Source organism: Marmota marmota, unplaced genomic scaffold (genome assembly GCF_001458135.2).
Source record: "Marmota marmota marmota unplaced genomic scaffold, marMar, whole genome shotgun sequence".
In the NCBI taxonomy this organism is placed as follows: domain Eukaryota; kingdom Metazoa; phylum Chordata; class Mammalia; order Rodentia; family Sciuridae; genus Marmota; species Marmota marmota.
The window spans coordinates 26,373,928-26,380,134 of NW_025999842.1; positions in this window are offsets into that span (position 1 = coordinate 26,373,928).

The following is a 6,207-nucleotide window of genomic DNA, read 5'->3' on the forward strand; positions in this document are numbered from 1 at the left end:
AATACCTGTTCCATGAGAACACTTATGAATTCCCCTTGTTCTCCACCCATTTCCCTCCTGTGTGTCCTGAGGCATCCTTATCAAGGACCCCCACAGGTGTTTGTCTAAGCTCCCCACACATGCATTCTGGTCATTTTACTTCCTCTCTTCTTTCCATCCCTTGATTATGAACATTGATATATATCCTCTCCCACTGATTACAAAAGAAGTAAAAGCACTTCCCCTTTAGGACAAGAAAGAGGCCAAAAGTTGGGCAGGCGCTTACGGCATTATTTCTGGTTATCTAGGAAAGAGAGGAAGGCAGCAGACACTCCCACAGTAACTACCCTTATTCTGCTGAACCTACTCCACTGAACAGAGATAAAGGAACTTCATTTATACCAACAACAGGGACAGGGAACAAATTCAGAGGCACAAATGAATCCAGAGCCACACATTCATAAAATACCCATCCTTCAGCCATCATCTGTTGGTTGATGTGTTGTTGTTGTTGTTATTGTAAAAGAGAAAATGTAGGATATTAAACAGCACATACTTTTAAAATTAAGATGATGCAACATAAAACTTGAAATAATGAGAGCAACAAATAAAAATAAAAATAACATAATAAATTGTAAAAACAGGCATTTACAATACTGACATCTACAATTATATTTCTTAATTTTAATATCATGAAGTAAGTGTGAACAATAGAGACTAATGTTAGATAACTTGCAGGAGGGTCATATAAAAATGTTTCTTCCCTCATACAGAGGTTACACCCTAACTCTGGCATGGGAAAGCATCATAATATATCCCTCGTAAACCTTAGGTACTATGCCAACTCTTAGGGCTATACCAGTATTCCAGGATCTTTGAAGTCAGGTTTATAACATTTTTAAAAAGTAAACATTAACTAAAATCTTGTTCTTGTGCATTTACTATAGGGTGGATTTTTAGTTTCCAGGTTGGTGCTGGGTGAGGGAAGGACCTATGAGGAAGGAGGGCTACTTGGACTTATCCACTCACTTAGAAGAGGCACTGAAATCACTGGAGAAAAAGGCTTGATAAGGACCTGTGGACTGATGCCCCTTCAAATGTATGGAGGCCAAAATGATGTGAAGAGAGAGAACAGCAGGAGCCAGCGGCCTGAAGTGGCATTGTTCACATATAGGCAGCTTTGTAAGCCTGTTTCCATAAAGATTCCCCTCCATAAAGCTTCTACACCTCTCTTTGAACTGGTAAAACCAGGGCAAGATGCACCTGCTCTGGGAAAAGTCCCCTTCTTCCCGCCTACCCGCCCCCAAGCAATTCACTACAGCTCTGCCCAGCAAATACATTGACAGGGCCCTGGAGCTTCAGCCAGAGACCTTACCCCCAAGCTGGACAAGGACTGTACCCTGGTGGGAAAGTTATGAGAAGTGGCAATAACAACGTACACACACACACCACACACACATACACACAAGGCACAGAAGTCTACACTCAGTGTGAAGTCCCTGATGCAGTGGTTTATACTACAGTCAAGAGATTGTTTTGAGCAGAGTCTGACGGTGCACGCCTGGAACCCCAGAGACTCTGGAGGCTGAGCAGGAGGGTCATAAGTTAGATGCCAGCTTCAATAACTAGTAAAGACCTAAGCAACTTAGGGAAACCTTGTCTCAAAAAGAAAAATAAAAAGGGCTGGGGACCTGGCTCAGTAATAAAGCACCCCTGGGTTCAATCTCCAGTACCAAAAAAAAAGAAAGATTTGATTTGTTCTAAATTATAGAATCCTGTACTTTGCTTTTACCATGGAATTAGGAAAGCCCCAGTGATAATACTAATTACAGGACCTTGAGAGAGCCACCAATCTGCCCAGAGCTTCAGTTTCTTCATCTGAAAACTGAAGATGATAAAACCTACCGGGTAGGTATTTGTGAATATTTAAAGAAATTATAATAAAAAGCAACTGGCCAGAAGTGGTAACAAGCAAGAATACAATTTGGAATGTGCTTGATTCTAGCATGTTCTCCAAAAGTAAAAATTGAGGTTGGTGAGAAAGGTGGTAGCTGGTGAATGCATGGCTTTGAGCTTCTCTAACTGAGAAGTTTGATTTTGAAATCTCAAACTCTGAGAGGCCTCTGTGTGGGGACAGGTAGCCAATTGCACCATGTGTCAACACATGGTCTTCTAAGAGGCTTGTAAAGCACTCAAAGCTCATTCAACATTCCCCACAGAGCTCTTCCCTGGTTTCCTCTCAATGCTCCACTACACACCTGAGGGACAGAAGAGGGAACTCTGAAGCAGGAAGAGCTGCCCAGCTATTCCAGGAGTTTTCCCAGGGGAGAAAATGTGCTTTCAGATATGCTCAACTGGAACCGATTGGGAACCAGATTGTGTTGACTGAACAACTTGAGAAACATTTGCCTCTAGTGTTGGTAAATTATAACATTAACTTCCGGCATCTTAGATATTCAACTGTTTACTTTTAAAAGTCTCTCGCTATTAATTTCTTGTTTGAAATTTAATACAATACTCTATTTCCAGCTTTTATTAATTTAAAGTTTGAAGAAGCCTTTATAAGCTAATTAGGGGGAAAAAAACCCTCTTGGTATAGGATAAGGAAAGAAAATGTCTGTATAAATGATCAGGCCTTCATCTCCTCATCTGTAAAATGGACTGAGATACTGTCATGTTGCTTTGGGGCTCTGAGAACTGAAGGACTTGGGGACAAACAAGACAGCTAAATCTCCTAAGGGTTTGACTGTCACTGTGGTTTCTGTGCCTTCAAAGGAGTGGGGATTAGCTGCCACTTAGACACAGGAATGCAGCTCTTTGATTATTTTGGTGTCTGTTTTCACAGGCATTGAACCTGAACCTCACAACCGGTGAGACCTGACCGGGCCTCTCCTCTCATTTAAAAGTGGGCAGGCCCGGCTGATACTAGACACCCCAGAGGTACAGCCCCCACGGACGCCACTGCCATTAAACCCTACCTTGTTACTTACAGGTGTTTGGCCTTGGTTAACCACAAACCCGCTAACCATCTCGCTGGAGGCCCACTGAACAAGGAGGCTGGCTTCTTATCCAGCCCCTCAGGAATCCGATTAGAAGAGTTACTTAAAATGTTAAGATGTTGCATTCCTTCAGTCCTGGCTGGAACCCAGAGGGACTACACGCAAGATGGCTGGTCCCAGGTACTTGGCTCCTGGATGAAATAGAAACCACCTGGTATCTTTGAGTGACATGGCACAGAGAATGGCGGGGGTGAAACTAGAGCTTCCTGGCAATTACCCGCAGCCCTCCGAGCAGGTGGCAAAGGAAGAAAGCCTTGGCTTTATTAAAGAGGCAATTAAAGTTCAAGGAGGAAAGGAAGTGTTGTTATTCTTAATTTTTCACACTGTCCCTGACCTCAATCTCCATTCTACAAATAGCCCAGGATACTGTACGCTGCCAGCAGAAGTATATGGATACCCCTGAAAAATCTATGAATGATTTACAAGCCAGGTCAATAACTTAGTTGCCCAAGAATGTGTACAGCATATAACTAGGGATTAACTCTTTAAATCTCAGAAGACATTCTTCCCAGCCTGGCATGAGAATGAGGGTTGAAACAAAACAACAACAACAAAAATCTCTACACACATTTCATATGCCTTGGGGGAATAAAATGTTTTCAATCCATTATTTGTCAAAGATTGAGGATTAGTTTTCCATCTTGGTCAATGATTAATTTTAGGGTTTATGGGCTAAAGTTCCCAAACCCATAACTTTTGTATTTTTTTTTTTTTGTACTGGGAATTGAAGCCAGTGGTGCTTAACCACTGAGCAACATTCCCAGCCATTTTATTTTTTATTTTGAGATAGGATCTTGTTAAGTTGCTCAGGGCCTCGCTAAGTTGCTAAGGCTGGCTTTGAACTTACAATCCTCCTGCCTCAGCCTCCCAAGCTGCTGGAATTATAGGCATGCATCGCTGCACCCGGCTCATGGTTTCTTTCTATTCTAGCTCTACTCTGAAGGGCCCAATGGCTTTTAGGGGGATTCTCCCTGGACCTGACTATTGTCTGCTCGAGGACCTACTTGATGGCGATTTTAATTAATGGTAGATCCAGATTATTCCTAAAGGAAAAAACCATTATTCACTTGGGGGGAAGAGGGTTTGTAGTAGAGCAGCCTCTTTGTACCTGCTGTATGCAGCACAGCCCCAGTGGTCTATTCTAGCTAAGGTGTCAAGGCTAAAACCCCTGACGGAGTTGGCAATGTGAGATTGTGTGGGGGTGTTAGACGGGAGATGTTCAGAGAAGAAAGTCAGGGCTTGGGAAGGCCTCTCAGGTAGGACTGGACCCGGGCCTCAAAGGACCCATGGGTTGGGGGTAGGACACCTCAGAAAGAGACAACAGCTTCCACCACACTGTCATTCCAGCAGCCAGCCTCTGCTGAGTCCACTCCCATGTGCCAGACGTGCTAGGTGCTGGGTACACCACTGAGAGAAGGATAGGCCTGTTAAGGGCTGTACTATGTCCCTCAAAATTCATATGCTGAAGCCCGAAGCCCTGTATTCCAGAATGTGACCATATTTGGAAAGAGGTAGGTGTTTTTAACAGAGGTGATTAAGTTAAAATGAGGCCATTAGGCTGGGCCCTAATCTGATCAGATTTGTGTCCTTACAAGAAGAAATTTGAACACACAGAGACACCAGGGGTGCACAGAGAAGAGACCATATGAGGACACAGTGAGAGGGCGGCCATCTGCAGCCCTAGCAGAAGGGCCTCAAGAGAAGCCAAACCTGCTTCTTGACACCTTGATCTTAGATTTCTAGCCTCCAGAACTGTAAGAAAATTTATTTCCGTTGTGTCAGCGCCCCAGTCTTCAGTATTGTGATAGGGCAACTGGATCAGATTCACACCATGCCCCAGCCCTCCCAAGGTGGGATCGGCTGAGGAGGACTGACAACAAATAAAATTATAAATTGGTCCATTAATGAAAACCAGGCAGGGCACCAGAAAGGACAAGGTGCCTTGAGAGTATCTGAAGGAAAAAAAAAACTGGGCAGAGGGCACACCCCGGAGTGCTGATGACCAGTCTCAAAGGGGAAGAGAGCAGGGAAACAGGCTCACCTGAACTGCCACTGTGGTACAGCATGATGACAAGTCGAATCAGGAGACTGCAGTGCCTCAAAATGGGCAGGAGTATTCACACTCCTCTCAGAGGCAATGCCGAGCTCCTGAGCTATGGGGGGTTTCTAAGTGGAGGAATGGACCGAGGAGAGGAACACTTGAGGAAGATTTTTCTTGTAAACAGATGCTAAAGGGGCACAAGCCTCAAGGCACAGGGACAAGGGGTACAGAGAGGAAGGTTGGAACGAGTGGAAGCAGGGAGGGCCAAGGTGGGGGAGAGCTGCACACAGAAAGCATTTTGGAGAAAGTGACAGGTCTTGGTGACTGACAGGAAACTCTTTTTTAATTATCTTGGTCCATCAGGGATGTTGCTGACCTGCAGGGAGGCCTTTGGTGAACTGGTCTTCAGAGTCGAGCTGTTGCCATGGCACCCAGCCTTGTGCTAGGAGCAGACAGACGAAATGGCGAGTTCCTGTCATAGCCTTCCTTCTCCAACCCTATGGGGCGCACCACTGAGACCCACAAAGCTTCCCGAGTCTGCACAATGAATATCATCCGAACAGTGGCAGGAAGGCGTTTGATGGTAGCTTTGAGACTCAGTAAGAAAGTCATATCTGGCTTATGTCCATAAAGCCATATTGCAGAGTTCTCTCTGAGGGTCTTCTAACTTCTGGTTGCCTTTTCAACTGTGCACAGCTGGGGCGAGAGGGGAGGGGATGCAGGTAAAAGAAATTTCCGTCAAAGTAACTGAACTTCCCACACATTCCCCACAAAGGGATGCCAGAGTCTGACTGACAGAAACAGGCCAGTAGTTGCTTAGATCTGCGGGGAAGGAAATGAATATATAAAAACACGAGGGCTAAAGTTCCTAGGCACCCGCTGGCAGCCAAAGCTCATTGATTCGCAGACACAACCAGGGAGAGAAAGCTGTGTGAAGATCCTGGGTTGTCAGGAGCTGGATGAAGTTGTCACCAGTGTTAAAAAGAGAAGATGTCACCAGGCATGGTGGCACATGCCTGTAATCCCAACTACACAGCCAGGGCCATTTAGGGAGACCTTGTCTCAAAAGAAAAAAAAAAAAAAGAGCTGGGGAGGTGGCTCAATGGTAGAGCATCCCTGGGTTCATTT